Consider the following 23,026-nt stretch of genomic DNA (forward strand, 5'->3'; position numbering starts at 1 on the left):
CTCACTAAGAGGCCCCCGCTGGATGCTAATCTTTCTGTTGTTCTTGCAGGTCCTGCGCTGCTTTTGAGCCGACAGAGCTCGTCCTGGTCTGTCGGCACAGCCCAATTGCAAATGATCGGCTCCACGTACAGAAGGAACGTGCGTTTGGTACAAGAGTGCACGAAGGCACCGGAAATACATTGGGAACAAATGACCGGTCGTTCAAGACCTCTGTGAAGTACAGGAGCGTGCAAAACGAGTCTGCTTCCACCCGGTCTCGAACCAGGGACCTTTTGCGTGTTAGGCGAACGTGATAGCCGCTACACTATGGAAACCTGCAGGGACCGCTGCTGGTGTCTTGCTTGCATTTCGGGCTGAGAAAGGGACGCGTCACTTTAGGCAGGGTGCGCTGGAGAGAGGAACAAAGGGCGCGATGAAACAAAATACCAAAACCCGGGATCAAACCAGGGACCTTTAGATCTTCAGTCTAACGCTCTCCCAACTGAGCTATTTTGGCGGTGCGCAGAGCCCACAGCCACCTGCTCCAGCCTTCCTGTGTTGCGGCATGAGCGCACCAAGAGTAGCGGGAGAGTGTTGCAGGAACGTCACTCTGAAGGAAAGCCACCCAGGTGCGCCCTCTGAGCTCTGTCCAGCGCATCTTCCTCGCATGAACTCCTGCCTGCGACGGGCAGGAAACAATTAGCAAGAACAGAACGACACCCCATGGGTGTCTCATGACCACACCTTAGGTTGTGACACGTGCAGGTGTGAGGGGTTGCCGGGCTACTTTGGAGCAGAGCTTGGGCGGAGGGGGGGCGGGAAAGCAGACAAAGAGGTGACACCTCAAGGTCTGCACGATCACAGCTCTCCGCTGCCCCAGGCTTCCGCTCGATAAGCTACTGGACACACCCGCCCCTCCTCACACAGACCGTGGAAAAGCCCCCGAGTGTGAGGGCTCTCTCTTCCTCCCAGGAGCTCTTGGACACGACGCACAGACAGGGCGCGGGGAGCCGCCGCCTGCAAACACGGCTCCAGGCAGGAATCCACTCCGCAGGAACCGCAGAGCAGAGGAGATGGGGGCAGCTTAGCTCCTGTGCAGAGACCTGAGCTGTTGTTGCTGCGGACGCTGTCTTTTCTGCACTCGGGGTAGGAGTGAATGTTGAGTTGCCCTTAGAAATGAAGCAGAGCACTTCAACGGCACGGTTGTGTGTGTGTGTGTGTGCGCCCTGGTGATTCTGGGAGACAGATCGAACCTGGGCTGTGGTTTAAATGCTATTGGTTTGTGAACAGAATACCCTTATCCCAGTGCATTGTGCCACATTAAATAAACGCACGAGAAAAAGAGATTCAGAACGCAAAGCTGTGTCAGTGTTCTGTGTAAAAAATCGGTTTGAACATCACAGGAGCTGTTTTTAATAAGCTGCTGAGTAAAGAATATTGTAGCATTTACAGGTTCTTTTCAGAACAAAGGACGAGTGGAGACGCGATTAACAAACAAGCGCTTTGTTATTAATACTCACACTTTGTTATGAACACTACCATTAAAACTACCAGTTGTACTCTCACTAATGTTAAAATGAATACACTAGTAGTAGTATTAGTTGCTGCCCGTGACGTCACATACACTCTCTGTGACGAATGCGAGACACCTAGACACATACAGTGACGTGCCGGCTGTTGCCGTGGTTACCATACTTATGATTTATAAACACTGGAAAAATGTATTTAAACTGTTACTTACATACATTTATCAACTTGGAATATAATTTTCTAGCTCTAGGATAGAGTTACCTAAATAATAATATGAATAATCATTGTTTAATTTCGGATTGAACATTATTAACACTAAACGCACTATGGTAATTGATCGATACAGTCTTTATTGACTGTTTTCTAGATATTTAAACAGGGTCAAGAAAAGAATCAGTACTCACCAATCAGTGAAGTTAATCGATTATTCTATGGTCCTTCAGCTGAATAAATTGGTTGTCGATACATAAGTGATCAATAATTCTCCTCCGTTCCCTCCGCGCATCTCCCGCGGTCTCGCTCTCTGATCCCAGCACTCTGGCTGGTGTCTGTGACGTCACAGCGCTCTTTCTGACAAAGCAGAGCTGGAGGAGACTCCTGTCCGGAGCCCGGGGGGCTTTTCTTACAGATATAAAATCTCCCCCCCCAAAAAAAACACACCGGACTGTGAAGAGAAGCGAATCATCACAGTTGGAGAAGGAGAGCGACAAACCTAGGAATAAAATTCATTAAACAGAAAAAAAAGTTTACATCGCAGATTATTGCGTTACAAAGCGTACCCATGTGGAGCAGTAGAGGACAAGCACGAGTCCCTGAAATAAGCGCTTTTAAGAGTTTTACACAAATCTTCAGAGTAAAGAAGCCAGGAGGATCAGACTCCTGATCCTGGAGGTTAAAATGTGTATCCTGGTTTTATTTCCACCCAGCTCTCAGTTCCATTAGTGGTCTGATGATTTAAATTAACTGTATAACTGTTACCAGACTTAATCTAAATTGTAAATTTATAAGACTGGCTACTAATAATAAATATACTGATCAAAGTGTCAATACTGGTGTTTATAAAATAAATACTGTAGCATTTGCAGGTTCTTTTCAGAACAAAGGACGAGTGAAGACGCGATTAACAAACAAGCATTAACACAAAACCAAACACAGGATATACACACACATGAGGAGACTGAGGGAACAAGTACACATAGTTAGGGTGGTAATTACCTAACAACACACTATACTTTTACAAGACTACACAGGGCACTAGAACTACTAGGACATTATTTACACAGGTAGGGTCAGCCGCTGGTCATCGTGCTGACCCTCAGACTCTCCCCGGCTACCACTCCCAGCATGCCCAGCGGTACTACGAGCGCCTAGGGGTACTTTCTCCTCACCACCAGGCGAGGGCATTACACTGCCCCCACCTGAAGCGTCTGGCGTCTGGCGTCTGGCGTCTGGCGTCTCGCCGACGTCGAACACCCCCCTCAGGCTGTACTCGTACTGGGCTAACTGCTGTGGAACCCTGCGCCGCAGTGACGGCTGGCGACCCACGGACGCCCCACTATCGTCCGGCTCCAGCCCCGGCTGCTCCTGTAGAGCCTCCCCACACGGCTCCTCCTCCCGGGCCCGGTATGGGGCCAGGCGGTCTCGGTGCAGGACCACCACTCTCCCCCGTGTTCGCAACCGGACACGGTAGCAGACTTCACCCACCACCCCGAGTACCTCAGCGGGACCCTCCCACGACGGCGCCAGCTTAGGGCTGAGGCCTTTGCAGCGGCGCGGGTTGTACACCCAAACCGAGTCCCCCGGCTGGAAGGCAGGCCCCCTGCAGCGCAGGTCGTAGTGCCGCTTCTGCCGGACCCCCGCCTGTGTCAGGTGGGTCCGTGCAAAGCTGTGCACCTGCTGCATCCGCTGCCGCAGGTCCCACTCGTAGTCCGGTCCAGCCGGCGGTGCCGACCCGTCTCCGGGCGGCGGGCCGAAGACCAGGTCCACCAGGGTTCGCATTTCCCGGCCCAGCATGAGCGAGGCCGGGGTGCACCCGGTGGATTCCTGGACCGCGGTCCTGTACGCCCAGAGCGCAAGGGGGAGGTGGCAGTCCCAGTCCCGTTGGTGCCGGGACACCAGGGTGGCCAGCTGGGTGGCGAGCGTCCGATTAAACCGCTCCACCAACCCGTCGCTCTGGGGATGCAGCGGTGTGGTCCGCGTCTTAGTGATCCCCAGGCGCTGGCACACTCTGGCGAAGACCTCGAAGTTACGCCCCTGGTCACTGTGTAACTCCTCCGGCACCCCCAGCCTGGCAAATATCCCCTCCAGCAGTGCATCGGCCACCGTGGGGGCACTCTGGTCCGGGAGGGCGTAGGCCTCCGGCCACTTCGTAAAATAATCCATGGCCACCAAGACGTAGCGGTTCCCAGCCTCGGTGCGCGGAAACGGGCCCAAAACGTCCACCCCCACCCGCTCCATAGGAGCCCCCACCTGGTGTTGTTGGAGGGGGGCCCGAGAGTGCTCGGGGGGACCCTTCTGCGCCACGCACACCGCACACGTTTGGCAGTACCTCTGCACGTCCCAGTGGCAAAGACCCCAATAAAAATGGCCTCGGAGACGCTGCAGGGTTTTCTTACCGCCGAAGTGCCCCATGCCCGGCTGGCCGTGCACCACCCCGCGGAGCGACCGAGGCACCACCAGCTGCCACCGTACCTCACCACTGGAGGGTACCCGCCACCCCCGGTGCAGCACCCCATCCTTTACCTCCAAGGCCTCCCACAGGGCGCAGAGGGCCTTGACGGACTTTGGGTGCGGGGCGAGCTCCTCTCGCGTAGGCCGCACTCCAGCTGCCCTCCAGCGGAGCACCGGCCCCACGTCAGGATCAGCTGCCTGACGCTGCGCCAGGTCTGGCAGGCCCACCCCCAGCGGCCCCTCCCGGGCCGTGGCCGCGGTGCCCAACCCTGCCACGGTGCGGACAGCCACCTCACGCTGCTCCCGCCGGGCGCAGTGATGGCAGTCCGCGGCCTCGCAGGGGCGCCGCGAGAGAGCGTCGGCATTGAGATGGCGAGACCCCGCACGGTGCACGACAGTGAAGTCGTACTCCTGCAGGATCTCTATCCATCGCGCCATCTGCCCCTCCGGCTCCTTTTAGTGGAGCAGCCAGGTGAGGGACGCATGGTCGGTCCTCAGCCGGAACCGGGTCCCGAACAGGTACGGCCTGAAGTGGTGGACCACCGCCATCACCGCCAGCAGCTCGCGACGGGTCACGCAGTAGTTCCGTTCAGCCCTAGTCAAAGCCCGACTATAGTAGGCCACTACGCGCTCCCCATCCGGCCCCTCCTGCGCCAACACCGCGCCCACCCCCGAGTCACTCGCGTCGGTATCGAGAACATACGGCAACCGCGGGTCGGGGTAGGCCAGCACGGGGGCCCCCACCAGAGCTTCACGCAACCGGCCGAAGGCAGTCTCACAGCCCGAGTCCCAGTCGAAACGGCGGCCCTTGTCGGTGAGGGGTTGAGCCTCAGGCCAGCACGGCGGATGCAGTCCAGCACCGCCTGGAGGTTCGTCAAGGCCTGGTCGAAGCCCCGGGCATGAACCAGCAGATCGTCCAGATACAGCACACACTGGTTCCGCGGGACAGATGCCAGCACCCTCTCCATCAGCCTCTTGAACGTCGCCGGGGCATTGCACAGGCCAAAAGGAATGACAGTAAACTGCCAGAGGCCCTGGCCGATAGAAAAGGCTGTCTTCGGGCGAGCATCGGGAGCAAGCGGTACCTGCCAGTAGCCGCAGCGGAGGTCCAGGGAGCTGAACCAGGTCGACCCGGTGATGTAGTCTAGGGCGTCATCTATCCTCGGCAGGGGGTAGGAATCTTTCCGGGTGACCTCGTTCAGCTTGCGGTAGTTGACGCAGAACCTCCACGAGCCGTCTTTTTTTTTTACCAGTACAGCTGGCGCCGACCACGGGCTCGCGGAGGGCTCAATCACCCCCGCTGCGGCCATCTCCCGGATCTTTTCCTCGGCGGCGGTCCGCTTGGCGTGAACCATGCGTCCCGGTGGGATGCGGATGGGCCGAGCGTCGCCGGTGTTGATCTCGTGTTGGACCAGGGCAGTGCGGGTGCAGTCCTCATCTATCGCCGCAAAGAGATCCTCGTTCTGGGCGAGTAGCGCCTGGAGCCGCTGCCGCTGGTCCTGATCGAGGCCCTCGCAGCTCCGCTGCTAGAGATCCTCAATGGCGCGCCTCGCTTCCATGCAACGCTCGGCTCCCGCCGCCGCCGCCTTGTCTGGCCCCCCGGCTGACTCGGGAGCAGGATCCAGCACGCTCGCTCCCCGGCTCACAGGCCTAGTCTGCCCCGGCGACTGCCGCCGCCGCCGCCGCCACTGCCTCTTTTTCTCCCAGCTCCGGCAAGCCCGCGTCCCTCGGCCTTCGCCGGGCCTGCCCTCCACCAGGTGAAGTCGCTCCCCCTGCCACACCAACTCCTGCCGGCTCAAGTCCAAACTGGTCCCCACTCGCTGCAGTACGTCCAGCCCCAGAATGCAGTCCTCCTGGATGGGTGCAAGGTAGCAGGGGTGGCACACCGTCGCTGCACCTAGACGGAAGGCAAGCACCCGTTTCCCCCGGACTGCGGCGAGCTGTCCCGTCACGGTCCTTAGCCGCAGGCCGGAGGCCTCCCATCCTGGGGGGTTGGTGCCCTCGGTGTCGGGGAGGACGCCCGGCCGGAGTAAGGTTACCGATGAACCGGCGTCGAGTAGGGCCAGGCAGGGTTGGTCCTCAATTCGGCAGTGGAGGTACAGGCCCCGGCTACAGCCGACTCGCCCCACGGTGACGTGAGGGGCGCCGGTCTTAATAGCGCTCTCCGGAGCGGGGGGTGAGGTGTTCGAGTGGCGGCCTTCCACACGCTGAGTCGTCCCGTGCCCGTTTCCCGACGCCGATCGAGGAGTGCGAGGTTCGGGTGCCCGGCAGAACCTGGCTCAGAGTTCCCTCTTCCTGCAGCGGTCGCAAAGCAGCGTGTGGGGCTGTTCCGCAGGGGTCGCTGCAAGGTCTGGCTCCTCTTCCCCCTCGCTGGACTCCTCCGTCGCCGCCTCGGTCAGCCAGCAGTGTCTGCTGGCGCTTCCAGCCACCCTGAACACGGCCTCAGCCAAGGCCTGCTCCAGCGATGCACTTGGTGCCGCAGCTCCTCGGGTGAGAGGGCCTTGAGAAAGGCCTGGAGAGCCATCTCCCCCTGCGCCTCCCGGGGAAAAGTTGGGTATCCTCGGCGGGCGAGGAACGCGACATCAGCGGCAACCGGGCCCAGTCGCTCTCCTGGTCGGCGCCGCCGCAGGGCCAGCCTCTCCCGCATCAAGTCCGGCGCCTCCTCCACACCGAAACGCAGCTGGAGAGCCGCCGCCAGCGCCGTGTATTCGCCTCTGTCCTCCTCCGGGACGTCCAGGAGCACCTGGCAGGCCACTCCTTCCATCTCTGCCCGGCACCAGCCATTCGTCCAGGCCGCGAGCTGGGAAAACAAAAGGTATTTCTTGGTATGAATCCCAACACTTCATAAGCGGTGTTCGAGGATTTCTCGCTTCAGATAAAGCTGTCAATACATCACAGATTTTTACTCAATCAATATCAGCAGTGTTATTGCTACCGAACACTAAATATAGATCCTGGCAATACTTCGTGAGATCTTCGTAAGAAAATCCAAAAAAGTACAGAAGCAATAAACGCTTTTTTTGGATCAAGAAGAGGATAATTATGAGACTCAAAATATCCCTGTCTTTTCTTTTTTCGAGGACAAATGGATTATTGAGGTGTAAAGATGGGTTCAAAACCAAAATCATCTGCTATTGCTGCTGTTTCTTTGATAGTTTCTTCAAATCCTTCAATTGATCATTGATATAGAGGAATAATATTATACAAATTGTGTTTTTCTGTGAATTGTAATTTTATTGTAATTACATCTTCGTTTACAGATGTCTTGCATGTATCACAAGGTATAATAGTCGCCGTGTGTCCTCAGCTAAAATGTTTTAAAAAGTACGACAAAAGTACAATATGCTTAACAACATTTATGGTTATATCTATATTAAAATGAAGGTAAATATACCAAGATATTAAAAAACAATTGTACAGTCCTAATCTCATAATGCTTGTGAAGTTTTCCAATAAATCCGAACTGTAATTTTGAAATATTATTGCTGAGAATGCGAAGAGAATACAAAGATCAAAATCAATGAGTGAAAATACAAAAGTAGTTCATTAAACTGAGTTTCTTCCCTGAAATGATTTGATTTGCTTGCAAAGTACTAAGCAGCTTTGAACGGATCACGGGAATCAAATATACAGATGGGTTCAGAGTGTGCTTTCCAACTTTTGTGTAACATTTTCCTTTGATAGGGCAGAGTTGTCTTCACAATCTGGGTTACATAAAAAGGAGTGACGTCAGTACAAAACAGCTTTCCTTCTTGGGGAACAACGGTTGTGTTCCATATTTCTAACTATTTTGGTTTCAAGATCTCAATTTAGTGTGAAACATAAAACCACCCTTTTGGTTAACAACCGAGCCACAAAGACTCATGTACATCTTAACACTCCTCGGTCTCAGTGAAAGTAATACACTCCGTAAAATTTCCAGAGATTCATTTATTTTTAAAGGAAAATCACCAACAGCGGCCGAGATCTACTGGAGTTTTTCATTCTATACTGCGATTTCTGAAGGGTACCCTGTGAAAATATGAGTTTTGACGAGAAGGGATGGACATATAAGGCTTGGGGAATTAAACTTTAAGGTGAAGACTGCGGGTTCAGCAGCAGCAGAACCTGATCAGTATCAGTTGACTCCGATATACTTTGAAAATTAACTTCGGGATTTAGAGTCAGACATGCTACCGTTGCACCATGGGGTACTTAATTAAAAAAAATAGAAAAACAGTCAGTGTTCCTGGATCTGTTATCAAGAACAACACCTGCACAAGAGCTGTGCAGGAAGAATAAAATATGGTCTGAGATGAAGAGACTCTCTTCGGAAGAGCGGCGCTCTTCACAGGAGAATTTTTTGTGAAGCTGATTTGTCTCCTTTGGGGAATTCAAAACAGCTGAGAGCTGTGACCTTGTGGCACAAAGGTAGCATGTCTGACTCCACATCAGAAGGCTGTGTGTTCAAATTATGTCGAGGTCTGCTTTTAGTTTTTCAGGTTCTGCTCGTCCTGAACACGGAATTCACACCATGTAGTTGAGTTCTATCTGTACACCACATAGATAATCTAAACAAAATAGAGCCCTACTGGACATACAGTTAGGATCTCCCACAGCGAATACCCTTGAACACAAGAGAGAAGGCACAGTTCACATCTGCGAAACATCACATCCGTCTTTGGAGACAGCTACATCAGAGAATGGAATCCCGGAAGTTTCAAATAATTTCTTTTAATACAGGTTCAAGCAAACCTGAAAGTTAGGGAGTTTCTGGACACTTTTGTTTTATTAAAAAGTGTCTGAAGCCTGAAAATGTAATTTGAAAAAAAAACGCTATTGGACATTAGCAGGTACTTTTTGTAACGATTTGCTATTTCATGCTGGAAAACAAAGGAAACAGACCCAATGTTTGCTTTCAGGTGCGGTTCATTACATAATAGACATCTATTACTGAGGAGCTTGAATAAAATTTACATGAGCCAGGTAGAAGTCGAACCTACAATCTTATGATCCAACATCAGATGCGTTATTTATTAAACTGCTGGTATTTCACATAACCTGAATTCCCCAATAGTGTGCTCAGCGTTGCTACTAGTAATATACCGCCCCGTCTAAAATTTCAAAGTGAGAAACGTGTGTTTTCTGATTTTTTATGAGTTTTAAAATATAATCTCTTTAAATCAGACAAAGGCTTTATGTTCCGCACTGAAATTCCAATTGATTGAGAATTCAAAGAAAGACTGTTTTCTTCCACAACACCGTATAATTATCACATCCACCAGACTCTCCAACTTCTCCAGACCTTGCTGGGTGAGCATTCGCTCCGATAAATTAGGTCACGTATCATGTTAAATCACTTCTTCTCAACACAACATTTCCTGGTACACGTTTTCTCTATGAAAAAAAGACATTTTTCCCTTGCATGATTTCTCGTTTTTTATCAAAGCGTACAGAAAGAAAAAAGAAGAAGAAATAGTGTTGCAAAAGAACTCTGTCGCCCTTGGGAAATGTCAAACGCATTGGACATGAAAAATGCCCAATAAAAGCCATTTCTCTTCGTTTCTTAGTGTCGGGGCTGCTACTGTATGTAAAAGAGGCAATTTGCTCTGAGAGCAGGTTCAACACTTTCTGAACGCAGATGTCTCAGAGCAGTGTGTCCAAGTAGCTGTAAAAGGTGACAGTCATCCTGTCACTGTAGCTTAGTTGGTTAAAGCGCTTCTCAATTAAACAAAAGAACCTATGCTCAAATCCCAGCTGTGTATTTCTTCCTATCTTGTAGTACAGAACGTACCATTTTGGGCAATCACAAAGGGCTTGACTTCGTTAAATGCATGTGTTCATTTCCTTTCTGGAAAACTTGTTTTTGATTAAATTCACACAGCTTGCGAAACATGAAATTCAGTTTTTGGTTATCAGTGCAGAAGAAATATTACCGGCTGGCAAAAAGAACGGTAAGATATTTTTTTTTTGATTCGAGAAAATACTCCACCAGTCAGTCTCTGTGGCACAATCGGTTAGCGTGTTCGGCTGTTATCCAAAAGGTTGGTGGTTCAAGTCCACCCAGGGTCGGGTTTCTTTTGCGATGTAAACATTGTTTTCGCATAGGTCGATTGGATTTCTCAGCTAAATCACAGCCATTTTAATATTTGTAGGAAATGCGATTGTTCAACACGTGTCAAAAATGTCCAATAATGCCCAACATCGCAACTCCCCAGAAAACCATATTCACCCAAGAAAAATGATCGTCGAATCGTCATTTATACTCCCGTCACATCCTCTGCTGAAATATTTTAAAAATACAATGCAGATTTGTTTGAGAACTTGACAAGCATTGTTTTGTTAGCACTGTGCAGTTGGATTTTGATATTTTGACATATTTACCTTAATTTTAAACTGTAAATACTGTACAATCTATTGTAATTGTGTTGTAATATTAAAATATGTTAGCTGAGGATGCAAAGGGGTGAAAGGGAAAGGTCAGAGGGTATAGTAAAAACGAGGTTAGGATTGGTGGAGGTGGTAGGGATGTTGATGGTTTTTCTCTGTAGAGGATGATTGAGTTTTTTATCGTTCTCTGAAGTGAGAAACTGGAAGAGTTGGGAGTTGAGAGATCTGATGAGGTTAGTTATAAAAGGAAGTTGATGTGGAGCTGTTAGCTGTAAGAATTCCTTAATGTCTTTGATGTTGTCATCAAAGATAAACTGCAGTAAGCAAAGATAAAAAGAAAATTATCTTTGCATACTGCCCTGTCTTTCTAACAACTGAAGAAGGCATGGAATAACCTTTTACTTGTTCCTTTGCAGCCTACGCATGCCGACGCAGCTACAGTATAGTTCTGCAAGTCCATCTAAAATAACTTTGTTAATATATGCAGGTGATAAATTAACGTGTCTGAGTATCTTTTCCAGCTTTACTGAATTACATCAACTTGCCCACCGAGGATAAGCGTACCTCCGTTGCCCGAGTAACGTGACGCCTGTGAATGACGTGTAAAGAGCGCATTCTATACCTAGTGGAGACGGACAACGTTTCCAGCGCTGGGTTTCAGGGGCTTTCCCAACCTCTCCTCGACCTTTAAACGCCTTACATAGTAAATTTACATTATCCTGTAATATGAATTTCCCTAACAGAAAAAAAAAATGTAACAGAAGAAACTCTCGTAAGGTTAAATTCCCCCCCCCACGATTACAACCTCCGATTAAACTGCTGCCTGACCGGTGTACGCGTCGCCAGTCCGCTCCGGCTCCGCAGGAGACGGGCTGTCAAACCCGAGACGGGAATCCGGGTCCGGGCTGCCCCACGGGTGAGTGAACCGCCGTCCTCTCCGGGCTTAGTCCGGACGGAAGCTCAGTAGTACCTAGTGCCCTGTTCACTAACTGCTGTAGGGTACGAGAGGTCGGCGGTGACTAAACACTCCGCCTGCAGGGAGAGGGACGGGACGGAGACGGTTATTCTCTTCTGGCAGTTTATTTTAACTGTCACATTTCCACCGTCTCTCTCTCTCTTTCATTTTCGTCCTGCTCTCTCCCGTTTCCTCGTCACATGGCCGCCGCATGGCCAGTCAGAGAACAAGGAAACGCGTGTATCATCATCGTAAACCTGTTCAGAGACGGAAGTAGAGAGCTCTCTTTAACTTAAAAATATTTTAAACTGCATAACCGAATAAAACAATGACAACGGCCCAGGGCATAAACGCGCACCAGTTTCTGACGCGTAGGCGGACTTCAGAGGCGCCTGACTCCTTTTGTCGTTGAACCGACTTCTGTCTTCATTACTTCGGAGTTTCACTCCTACTTCGTATCAGAAATAAATAACTTTCCACACGACTTTACAGGAAGCTGGAAACAACAGGTTCGAGAAGTGATATTTACATGTCTCTATATATAATACTTTCCGTACAAATAAAAGGTATAGATGTCTGGGGGAGGCTCAGTGGTTGTTATTCCTGCCCTGGGATCAGTTCAGAACCTGGGGTGCTGTCTGTGTGGAGTTCTGAACTGTGTTTGTGGGGGTTTCCTCCTGGTGCTCCAGTTTCCTCCCAGTCCAGAGACAGGCTGGGGGGTTAATTGACTTCTTGGTGTGTGTGTATATGTGTGTGTCCTGTGATGGACTGGTGCTCCGTCCAGGGTGTGTGTGTGTCCTGTGATGGACTGGTGCCCTGTCCAGGGTGTATGTGTGTGTGTGTATGTGTGTGTGTGTGTGTGTGTGTGTGTGTGTGTGTGTGTGTCCTGTGATGGACTGGTGTCCTGTCCAGGGTGTGTGAGTGTGTGTGTCCTGTGATGGACTGGTGTCCTGTCCAGGGTGTGTGTGTGTGTGTGTGTGTGTGTGTGTGTGTCCTGTGATGGACTGGTGCCCTGTCCAGGGTATGTGTGTGTGTGTGTGTGTGTGTGTGTCCTGTGATGGACTGGTGTCCTGTCCAGGGTGTGTGAGTGTGTGTGTCCTGTGATGGACTGGTGCCCTGTCTAGGGTGTGTGTGTGCGTGTCCTGTGATGGACTGCTGTCCTGTCCAGGGTGAACCCTGCCTTGTGCCTGTTGCTTGCTGGGATAGACTCCAGCTCCCCCCTGTGACCCTGGACTGGATACAGCTGTTAGAAAATGGATGTCACTGTCCCCGGTCTCTTTGTGTGTGTCAGTGTCCCAGGTCTCTCTATGTGTGTCACTGTCCCCAGTCTCTGTGTGTGTGTGTCACTGTCCTTGGTCTCTCTGTGTGTGTCACTGTCCCTGGTCTCTCTGTCTGTGTCAGTGTCCTCGGTCTCTCTCTCCAGATGCGCTCCAGAGGTGGCAAGGCTGTAGACTGGAGGATGATGGGAGTGTGGCTCTGTTTGATCACTACAGCTTCAATGGACAAGACTTCCTGTCCTTTGAGGTGGACAACATGACCTGGAGAGCAAGTTCCCTGGAGGCAGAGGGCACTCAAAGGGACTGGAACCAGAACAAGATTAAAAACCAGTATACCAGATTCTTCCTGGAGACTGACTGTATGGAAACACTGAAGAGATTCCTGCAGTACAGAAAGAAACACAAAAACCACACAAAGGTGAGACAGAGAGATATCAGATACAATATGAGACAAATGCACCTAGAAGCTCTACACAAGAAGTTCCCCCATGTGCAGAGGAGTGGGTGGCACAGTGCAGTTTCTGGGGTGCTGTCTGTGTGGAGTTTGCATGTTCACCTCATGTTTGTGTGGGTTTCCTCCCACTTGCTGGTGGGTAAATTGGCTTATGGGAAATTGGCTCGTGTGTGAGTGTGTGTCTGTGTCTGTGTGAATGTGAAGCTTGTGTGATCCTGTGTGAATAGGACGTGTCTGCAGTGCTCCAGTTCTACTGTGATCTCCTTTCTTAGCCTGAGGAACAGACAAAGAGAAAATGTGTTTGATTTGTATAATTGTCTAATACTGACATGTTTTGGTTGTAAAGGTTTGCAGAAAGGAGCCACACAATATTTTGTCTGTGCAGCGATGTCGCCTCACCTTGCACAGTGTCCACACTAATTCTCAGTGTGTTAACATTGCTTCCGGTCTCCCTCTCAGTCTCTCCTCAGGTGTTTGTCTCTTCCGAGCATCTGGGAGACACACAGAGCTGTTCCCTGTCCTGTCTGGTCACTGGGGATCTGAGAGAGTAAGATCGAGGAATACAGCTGTACTGTCACTCATCACAGCTCCAACCACAGCGTCACGCTGAGCTGGGGTAAGTGTCTGGAGCAGATCAGTGTGTGTTATACTATATCACACACGGGGGTGAGAGTGGAGCAGATCAGTGTGTATTATACTGTATCACACACTGGGGTGAGTCTGGAGCAGATCAGTGTGTATTATACTGTATCACATACAGGGGTGATACAGGAGCAGATCAGTGTGTATTATACTATATCACACACGGGTGAGTCTGGAGCAGATCAGTGTGTATTATACTGTATCACACACTGGGGTGAGTCTGGAGCAGATCAGTGTGTATTATACTGTATCACACACAGGTGAGTCTGGAGCAGATCAGTGTGTATTATACTGTATCACACACTAGGGTGATAACAGAGTCACATTATTTTTGTTATGCAGCAGGTAACGTCTGAAACTTTTCTTGTCTCTATAACAGATTATGCCGCATGTCTGAACTCTAACCACCTGGATTCCAGACTGCATGTCAGGGTGATTCTGGCACTTCTGTGTGTGATGGCAGCAGGGGCTGTAGTCATCTTGCACCAGAAGAAGCTGTGCTGTGTGCCATTTTTACCACTGTCTTCACAAAGTCTTTTCACAGACCCCAGCTTGCTCTCCATGAGACACACAGACAGGGAGAGAAGCTGGGGGTCAGAGTGCAGGGTCAGCCATTGTACAGCACCCCTGGAGCAGTTGGGGTTAAGGGCCTTGCTCAGGGGCCCAAAGGAGTAGGATTCCTCTGCCGGCCGCAGATTTTTAAAAAAGATTTTAAGATTTTTAAAGTACGCAGGCTGGATAGCCAGTAGCCATATCACCCTGCAACTCGCAACTGGTCAGTACTTGGATGGGAGACCTCCTGGGAAAGCTGAGGTACTGCTGGGAGAGGTGTTAGTGTGGCCAGCAGGGGGCGCTCACCCTGCAGTCTGTGTGGGTCCTAATGCCCCAGTATAGTGATGGGGACACTAGACTGTAAACAGGTGCCGTCCTTCGGATGAGACGTAAAACCGAGGTCCTGACTCTCTGTGGTCATCAACAATCCCAGGGTGTTTCTCGAAAAGAGTAGGGGTGTTTCCCCAGTGTCCTGGTCTAATCCCCCCCTGGTCTTTACCAGTCACAGCCTCCTAATTATCCCCATCTCTGAACTGGCTTCATCCCTCTGCTCTCCTTCCCACTGAGAGCTGCTGTGTGCTGAGCGGACTGGAGCATCATCCAGGTGGGGCTGGAGGGGATCCCCATTAACCTGTAAAGTGCTTTGAGTGGAGTGTCCAGAAAAGCACTATATAAATGTAAGGGATTATTATTAATTTTTATTATTAAGCTGTTTAAGATGGCAACACACTTCAGGCGCATGGAACATGAATGCTGGACACGAATATTAATAAGCTTCCAATGACAACACCACAGAGCAAGAACACGTTTGAGCTGAAAGATGTATATTTCACATTGAAACCGCAGGAAGTCTGATTACAGTGTAATTATGTGGTGAATGTTTCTACCACCCTGGGGGTGTCAAAGCATGGTGTTGTAGTCCTAGATGGTGATGCATTTTTTAAAACTCTGTTTGCTTTTGGACATCCACTTTGTAGGAAGAGATTTAGTTCGAGTTTGCTTTTTATTTTATTTTATAGAAATTGGCCTGTCTCATTATTGTCCAGTGCTTCAGGTTAAGGAGCTAGAATTGTGTTAAGGAGCCTCTGAGACTCCTTATTTGATATATATGGAGTACCTGGGGGACAGCTCTGTGGCTCAGTGGTTTTGCTTGGCTGCCTCGTACTGCAGAGGCCCCGGGTTCAATTCCAGACCCAGAGTGCTGTCGGGGTGGAGTCTGCATATTCTTCCGTGTGTGTGTGTGTCCCTTATTGGACTAGCAGGGTACACCACTATCCATCCTGGATGCATGCACATGATCTCACAAAAGACTTGAACGCGGGTGCCTTGTGCTTCCATTGGATGACAGAGGAGCTACGACCACGATGATTACACAGTACCTAGTTTGGATGATGTCTTACGCTCATGAAAGTCGACTGCAGTTCCAGATATTGAGCAGGTATATTCAAGATTTATACAACCCTGACAGCCTCGATCCTTTCTTGACAGCCTTGTTAGGAACGAAGGCAATTACTGCTATGTTTAATTACTCTGGTGACCGACACCAAGCTGCATGGTCACTATAATCCACTATTTATTCCATACATGCCAGCGTGATTAAGTAGCACTATAACCCTGAGTATGCACAGATATATACAGTATGTCTCCTTCAAGAAGTTCCTTGAAGTATGTTCCTTTTAAATCATTAATACTACACTTTCTTATATTGATTAAATGAAATGGTCTGAGACACATGTTTGAAAAGTTTAAAATAGGCATGAGGGCGTTATCTACAATACAGTATTTCTAAATGTAAGAATGTGAGAGTTGTGTGGACCTTATCTTTTTTTTACCTTGTTTAGTCTTTTTTTTGGTCAAGTGCAATTGTATTACAGTATGTAGCCCCTGACGGTGTTATTGGTGTTATATGTTATATGTACTCTTGTTTGTACGGTATAAATTTTTGCTGTTGCAATAAAAAAAAACGAAAGTCGTGCATAGCAACGGTCACTAAGGAAGTGCGGCTTAATCCCGGAATTCCGGTGTCCGTGCAGTAGAGGGAGACACTCCCTCCGCTCTCACAGTGGATCAGCTGTCACCCTGCTCACAAGGGGGTGGAGGGGATCCCCATTAACCTGTAAAGAGCTTTGAGTGGAGAGTCCACAAAAGCGCTATATAAGTGTAAGCAATTATTATTATTTATAACAAATCAAATTACTTAAGAACATATGAAACGTTAATGATACCAATAGACAATTCAGCTTATTAGAGCTCAGTGTTTGTTCTGTACACATGTACTTATAATACATGGAATAATTTACAAAGATCCCACTACGTCCCCCTGTGTAGAATAGATGTTCATAATCTGTTTAGTCTATTGTTAGTCTCTAAACTGTCAAAATTGAAAATCTGACGTTTAATCATATTCCACTTACTGTAAGTCCACCTGTTCTGATCTGTGGTTTCAATGTCATCAACCATCAACTAACCAATCATTTTTATTCTCCTTAAAACTTTTGAAATCCAACTTTTGAGCAGCTGGTCAGAAAGTCAAGTTGCCCAGTAAGGCTGATCGAATGTTCCCTTCCAAACATACGTGAGAGGAAAAATACACCAGTGATTGCCAAAGCAAACAATTCTCAAAAAGTATTTCCTTGGACCTGAATACTACTACTACATTTAAATGTGATATATATATATATATATTCATTAAACAACTCTCAATGCATTTTCACTGTACTGAGACCAGACCTTGATGTTTAAACAGAGAACCACTCATAGAGAAAATATTATACTATATCCATATATATTGAACCTTAATATAAATGCTACGGTATTTGAAGCTTGCATTATTCTTAGACGTCGGTCTGTCGCCAGTGGCCAGTCGCCAGTGTTTCACAGAGGAATCCTGTGCAGACTGATCCTCCGACACTCAGTCTCCCATAGGGTGGCACTGCCCTGTGGAGCAAAGACATCACCGATGAAGTTCCTGGCGTTCAGAATGCGCGTCGCCAAGGCTGTGCTGCTTAAGCATCTCACCATCTTCCTCCTTGTCTTTCGAGAACACCACGCCATTGTCCTCCTGGCCCCAGCGCAGGCTGGTGTTGCCCAGCTCGGTGTGCCTGGACAGCTCTCTCGTCACCTGTGGAGGGGACAGTACCACAGCAGCCCGGGTCAGAAATCAGGGCCCGGTACGTCTTCCTGAACGAGAGCCGCGGTCTTGTCGCGGCAGGGAGGACGCGATCGCCGGGCGAAACAGGGAAGCAGCAGCAGACAGCGCCTGTGGTGGGTGATAGTGGTCTGTAGTGGGAGGTGGCAGCTGGAGTGAGCGCTCTGGAAAACGTGGGACGTAGTGGGATTCAAAGTTGCAGAATGAAGCAGGGAGGCAGCCAGATAGGTGATGTCGAAAGCAAGCAAAGCCCGGAGCCGATAGATACCCAAGCGAAGCAGCTAAGAGACGAAGTCGAGGCGAGAAATCTTCGACGCCAAGGAGCAAACACAAGGGCAATCCAAGAGCAAGGTCGAGGGAAATGGGGTCAAAGAATCAAGGAAAACTTGACTAAGGAACACCAAGGCTCAAGCCTGAACTCCCTAACACTGAGCGAGTGGAGGGCTGACTGTGAGCAGGTGGAACTGATCTTCCACCCAATTGCACTGTCACGGCAACCAGGTGACTGACAGGTGGCCACGTCGGTTGCTGTGGTTACTCGGAAGGGTCTTTGAGCAATCCAACGTGAGCAGGCATGATAAAATAAACAAAGCCAGCAAGGGAAAGGTCAGCGCTTCGATATAACTGCAACTATGATCTCCAGTATTCTCTCTCTTATATTCTAGTTTAAAGCCCTTATTAACTCTATAACTCTACCCTGCACTTTTGGGCCTATTCATATGCTCCCTTAATTCAAAATGCCAAAAGGAAGATAATAGTAATTTCTTCTGTTTGTTTTGTATTGTGTTTATTAATCACTTCCACTCCCCAGTTTATAAATACTCCCAGTCTGTCCACAGCTCTGCGCTAATCTTCTCTTGCTCCCCTCCCTCCATCCTATCTTGACCCTTGCAACTGCCTCCCTGGCTCATTCTTCACAAATGATTTCCCCAGCCAGGTGAGGTAACACTACAATAATAAGTACACTATCCCTTTATATTCATCTGATTGTTTCCTGAATTCCTAAAATGCTGCTTTTTAACCAAAAAAAATCCCCAATAATGATTCATATTGGTAGGAACCCACTGCGTGCAATGTGTGACAACCATTATGATTGAGTGTATTTCTGATTTTTGTATAACAAAGCAATGTGTGGCTCATTATGCATAGCATTGACTGGATGATCTTTTTTGTCTACTGCAGCTCCAACAGTATGATTTGCTTAGTTTCTTCTTTACGAGGAGCCTGGAATATCGCAAGCCACCTATGCACACTGACACAATCTAGTAGTCGATTTCCTATACCTGGACCAGAAGCCACTCTTTAACATCTGGGTCATTAGGATTCACTTCCGAGTCCATTAATATCCTTACTCTCAGCACCACTCTCTTCCCTGTGGAGGAAAGGATGAAAACAGCATAGAAGACAAAAAAAGAGGCAAACCCCATTCTGAAGTAGCATTAAGTGATTCACCCTGCCTGGTCTGAGGGACAGTTATATGGTCAAGGACGTCAAAACATCACTTACAATATTACAAAAGACTGGTGCTCTGAAGGTGGCTCCAGAGTCTATCCCAGCAAGCAACAGGTGCAAGGCAGGGTTAACCCTGGCAGTAATGCCAGTCCGTCACAGGGCACACACCACAGCTCATTTTCCCAGGAGCCGATTCAAAACCTACCAGCATGTCTTCGTACTGCAGGAGAAAACCCACGCAAAGACAAGGAGAACATTCAAACTCCATGCAGACAACAGCCCAGATACTGAACCCAGAGCTCAGGCACTACGAGGCAGCAATGCTAACCACTGCACCCAGTGCACCCTGGGACCGACTCTGGGCCACCACAAGTGCGAACTGGACAAGCGGTCGTGGAATAGCAAAGTGAAGGCGATGTTCCCCGCAAGGTTACCCCCATAAGGCTGTCGAAGTGGCACCGCAATAACTTACCACTGTAGCAGAAGAAAGCGTAGGTGGTGTTGCAATTATAGTCATTCCAGGAGCCTCTCGCACTCCCCTGAAGATTCACGGCGCCACAGCTCTCGATGCAGCCATAATTGTTGGGCTTGCCCACGTGCCAGGGGCGGAAAGTGGAGACGTCCCCATCGGACCACTTCCATGGCTCGGTGAACAGTCCGATCCAGACCTCCCTGCCTCCGGCCGTAACTCTTACTAACTCATTCTCGCTCTGGCTCCTCACCCGGGTCAGGTCGGTGTAATGTTCTCTGCAAAACGTCAGGGCTTCTGTCCAGTTCTTGGCCTCAGCCACCAGGAAGTATTGATCGGCTGCGCCTTCCCCCCCTGAAGAAGTGAACCCCAGTCAGTAGTCGGGTTGAGGGTCGCGGAGCAGCCTCGGCAAGCAACAGGCAGGATACCACCTGGATGGGACGCCAGTCCACTGCACGGAGGCACAAGCACCGCATACAGTCACACCAGGGCCAAACATTCCCAGCAGCCAATTCACTCACCAGAGCGTCTTTGGACTGTGGGAGGACACTGGAGCACCTGGAGGAAACCCCCACGCACAAGGGGAGAACATGCAAACTCCACCTCGCCACCCCAGGATTTGAACCCAGGGCCCCGGTGCCGCCATCCCATCAGCCCAAGAGCCACTCAAAGGATTCAATTCCGAGAACAATGGGGAATTTCATAAGGAGGAATTACTCCCAAGCCCCCCCCTCCCTCCACCACCTTCACATGCAGTAGTCGCGTGAGAAAGACCGTAAAAGGCCGTAAAAGACTCAGGGGCCATTTACCTTGATAGCAAACGGAATAGCTCGTGAAACTGCAAGGGCGATCTGCCCACAACCCGCCGCCGACCATCGCCACGCAGTTCTCCTTGCCGCCGTAGTTGTTTGGTTCTCCCGCACGCCAGCTGGTAAAAGCAGACCTCCCCACGCCGTAGAGGTAGCCCCCCCCGAGGGACCACTGCCACAGGTCCCAGACATAGTACAGGCCGGTCCAGGCGCAGCCCGTGACCGGCTCGGCGGTGGCAAGGAGCTGCTCCAGGTCGGCTGGCCCACTCACGGTAGCCATGTCCGTGTACTGGCCCCTGCAGTATGCCCGAGCCCCCGCCCACGTCCTGCGCTTGCTCACGAAGTGGTAGCGGTGAGGTGAGACCAACTCCCAGAGGCCTGAAACACAGGAGGCAGGGTTGAGGCTTAGGAGCAGGGGTGACCAGCTCGCGATGCCTGGCCAAGCCTGCGCACGACGTGCCAACGCGTCGGAGAAGCAAATCCGGTCGGGGAATGGCCCGGCACTTCTCAACCCGACATTTGTGGCTGTCGTTTTGAGTGGTTTTGTCTTCCCTGGGGGAGGATTTCAAATGGGTCTGCCAATGCACTGTGAAGTGGCACAGGGGCTTTTGGACTGCAGTTTCTCAGCGTTGGGACGCTGGGTTCAGCTCTGCTTCTGGTCTGGTTTGTATATTCGACACTGTGCTCACGTTGGGTTTCCTCTAGGGTGCTCCAGTCTGCTCCCCAGTCGAAAGGCATGCTGGTATGTTCACTGACGTCTGGGAGAGTTAGTGCCAGTGTGATGGAGTACCACTCCTTGTGCCTGCTGTTTACTGGAATAAGCTCTGGCTGTCCCACCACCCTGAACTGCATGAGGTGGAACAGGTGGGAGGATGGAATATCATATAATCAAGAGCACCGCTGATATCAAAGTCAGGCGGAACGATTCATTGGCACAAAGCAACGGCATCAACAAGACCAGGTGATAATCAGTCTAACATGGCGCCGTGTTAGTGGCAGCCTGCTACAGCAGCTCTGTGTCTTTTTGTTGTCTTTTTGTTCCTTTCAGTTAGTTAATGCTAGTGTGTTAGTGTTTTTTCCTCATACCTTTGCCGGCAACTAAATTTGCGATCACAACATGATGGATACTAGAAAGCTGAGATGCTTTTCTCGTTTTTTCTGATACTCGGACCTCTGTTTCTATCGGGATGCAAAGGCGAAGAGAAGGAGATTTAAACCCTACCTTCCTTCGATCATCCTGGGAAATGTGAGGTCCTTAGCGAACAAGATGGACGAACTGGGAGCATTGGTGAGAAGCCAGAGGGAGTATCATGAATGCAGTATCATGTGTTTCACCGATACGTGGCTGCAGGAACTTATTCCGGACTCAAACATTACCATTGGCGGCTTTCAGACGGTGCGGGCGGACAGAAACACCGAGAGCGGTAAGAGGAAAGGAGGGGGGCTCGTGGTGCTTGTCAACAACAGATGGTGGACATACTCATTTTAAGGAGCACGTCTGTAACCCGGACACCGCGGGAGTTTACATGCGCCATCTTTGTTGTTGTTTACATTCCACCTACGGCAAACGCAGAGGTAGCGTGTGACGTCATAAACACAGTCACAGCCAGGCTACAAACAAAGCACCCTAGCGCTTTTATAGCTATTTCAGGGGACTTTAACCACGTATCTATTTCCACCACTTTGCCTACTTTCCACCAATTTGTTAAGTGCCCGACCAGAGAAAACAAAAAACTGGACTTATTATATGCCAATGCTAAGGATGCATATAGTTCCACAGCCCTTCCCCCCCTTGGCAGATCAGATCACAACCTTGTCTTGCTTACACCACTATATACGCCTATTGTCCAGCGCCAACCTGCGACCATGAGAACTGTGAGGAGATGGTCTCAAGAGGCTATGGAGGATCTACGTGGTGCTTTGGAGGCCACCGACTGGGATGTGCTGTGCGAACCACATGGGGACAACATAGACATCATGGTGGACTGTGTCACTGACTACATTAACTTCTGCGTAGACAACACCATCCCCACCAAAGACGTACACTGCTTTTCCAATAACAAACCCTGGATCACCAGCGACCTGAAGGCTCTTCTGAATGACAAGAAGAGAGCCTTTAGGAGGGGGGATAAGGAAGAGGTCAAGCGTGTACAGAGGGAGCTAAAGCAGAAGTTAAGAGAGAGCAAGGACGCCTACAGGAGGAAGGTAGAGGACAAGCTGCAAAGGAATAGGGTAAGGGATGTATGGATCAGCATGAGAGAGATCACTGGCTTCAAACAGGCTGGGGGTGCAAGAGAGGGGAACCTGGAGATGGCCAACGAGTTGAACCAGTTCTTTAACAGGTTTGATTCTGGGTGCTCTGTGGCTCAACACCCATCCCCCCACAGCCACACGCTCCCTAACCCTTCACAGCTGCGACTGCCTAACACCTCCTCCATCCCCCCACAAACATGGCCGCCTACAGCTACAACCCCCGACAGCTACTCACCCACCCATCCCCCACAGCTGCCACTCCAACACCTCCGCCATTAACACCTGCAGCACTGAAAGCCCTATGAGCACCATCCCCCAGGCCAGGCTGACCATCACAGCTGACCAGGTGAAGAAGGAGCTGAAGAGGCTGCACCAGGGTAAGGCCACAGGGCCAGATAACATCTGTCCCAGAGTTCTGAGGGCCTGTGTTGATCAGCTGAGCGGAGTGCTCCAGCGACTATTCAACC

The 23,026-nt window shown here is 50.0% G+C and overlaps 2 non-coding genes and 1 pseudogene across 2 annotated transcripts; all 3 read right to left on the reverse strand.

Annotated features, from left to right (window-relative positions):
- Window positions 1–23,026, reverse strand: part of LOC138242774 (zinc finger and SCAN domain-containing protein 2-like) — a 587,776-nt pseudogene that overhangs the window by 224,653 nt on the left and 340,097 nt on the right.
- trnav-aac (transfer RNA valine (anticodon AAC)) lies at window positions 242–314 on the reverse strand. Its single transcript has one exon. It is a non-coding gene; the product is annotated as a tRNA-Val (tRNA).
- trnaf-gaa (transfer RNA phenylalanine (anticodon GAA)) lies at window positions 424–496 on the reverse strand. Its single transcript has one exon. It is a non-coding gene; the product is annotated as a tRNA-Phe (tRNA).

The sequence above is a fragment of the Lepisosteus oculatus genome, chromosome 14 (genome assembly GCF_040954835.1).
Source record: "Lepisosteus oculatus isolate fLepOcu1 chromosome 14, fLepOcu1.hap2, whole genome shotgun sequence".
Lineage (NCBI taxonomy): Eukaryota > Metazoa > Chordata > Actinopteri > Semionotiformes > Lepisosteidae > Lepisosteus > Lepisosteus oculatus.